Below are 1,578 nucleotides of genomic sequence, written 5' to 3' on the forward strand. Positions count from 1 at the left end.
GGCTGCTGTGTTTCGCCCACAATGTTTACAGTCGAAACACTTTACAGTATATTCCGTGAAGCTCTTTGAGACGTCTCGGGGCGTGAAAAGCGCAATATCAAATGCAAGGATTATTATTATTAAAAACATTTCACTTCACTTTGAGATTCCTAACATTCAGCAAACAAAGAAATAGCATTTCAAACCAGTATTTTTTTTCGATACAAGCAAACTGACGAAGGGTTGTGGACCCGAAACATTGACTCGCGTTCCTTTCTCCATAGATGCTGCCTGACCTGAGTTTTCCCAGCTCTCTCTGTTTTTGAACAAACAACTGTATTGTCTGCGAGTTCATTTCAATTCGCGCCACTTTCCCAAAGAAGCTGTCTCGCCCCTCGACCAACTAAATGTATGTAAAGTAGCTTGAGCTTTTATATGCGTGAGACAAATTCAAAACAAAAGCAAGATTTGGGGCGGGGAGGATTAATGCAACGATTGTGAACAGGTTTTTCTCCCACCTTCACCCTCTTTTTGTTACCCCGAGCTCAGGCCTTGCTGGAGAATTGAAAGGAGCGGAACAAATTAAGCGTGGTCTTGAGAACGAATGGGTTCTGTGTGCCTTGCCATTCAGTTCATTGCAAAAGCTTTTCTTTGCACTGGCTTTTAGTGACAGAAGGTTGCAAAATACAGATACAATCCCCCACCAACTTCCCCCACCCCCCAGCGTGGGAACGTATGATCACGATATACAGTTTATATTTATACAGCAACTTTCACATCGGGAGGACATATTAAAGCATTCGACAATGCTGTCTGGGAATCTAATCTGATGGGAGCCGGGGTTGGGGGAGCGGTGAAGTGGTGGGGTGGGTGGGGATGGGGTGGCAGGGAGTTGAGGGGAGAGGAGAAAGATGACTGAAACCACAGTCAAAGAGGTATGTTTCGAGATGGACCTTGAACAAGGGATGGAGTTGGAGGGACTCCAGGATGGAATTCCAGAGAGAGGAGTGTTGCGGTCCCACGTGGGACAGGAACCGGGCTCTCTAGACCATAGTGAAGGCCTGTGGCTCAGTGGTTAGAGCGCTCGCCTCACAAGCGAGAGACCCGGGTTCGATTCCCGGGCAGGTCGAAACGTTGGGCAAGTTTCCTTACTCCACATTCCTCTGCTTACCTAGCAGTAAGTAGGAACCCGGTTGTTAGTCGATTGGCGGATCGCTTTTCTGGGGGTAATAATTCCTTAAAAAAAATAATAATAATAAATTGGTCACTCAATCCACTACTGTTTGTGGGACACTGCTGTGTGCAATTGGCTGCCGCGTTTCACCCACAAAATATACAATCAATTCACTTCAGAGTATATTCTGTGAAGCACTTCGGGACATTTCAAAAAACGTGATGAGGCGCCATATCAAGAAATATTATTATAGAATGTGGACTCGGATCCCACATTCCACAGTCAAGCATGTCACCTTGCAACCTCTCACGCACTCCCCCCACTTCCCCTTTTTCTGGGGTAATAAACCCTTCAAAAATATATAAATAATAATAATTTGGTCAGTCAATCCACAACTGTTTGTGGAACACTGCTGTGCGCAATCT

The 1,578-nt window shown here is 45.5% G+C and overlaps 1 non-coding gene across 1 annotated transcript; it reads left to right on the forward strand.

The window, feature by feature from the left end:
* The first annotated feature begins 1,036 nt into the window (after positions 1-1,036).
* Positions 1,037-1,109, forward strand: trnav-cac. Its single transcript has one exon. It is a non-coding gene; the product is annotated as a tRNA-Val (tRNA).
* Positions 1,110-1,578: the final 469 nt, after the last annotated feature.

This window comes from Callorhinchus milii, unplaced genomic scaffold (assembly GCF_018977255.1).
Source record: "Callorhinchus milii isolate IMCB2004 unplaced genomic scaffold, IMCB_Cmil_1.0 Scaffold2, whole genome shotgun sequence".
Taxonomy (NCBI): domain Eukaryota; kingdom Metazoa; phylum Chordata; class Chondrichthyes; order Chimaeriformes; family Callorhinchidae; genus Callorhinchus; species Callorhinchus milii.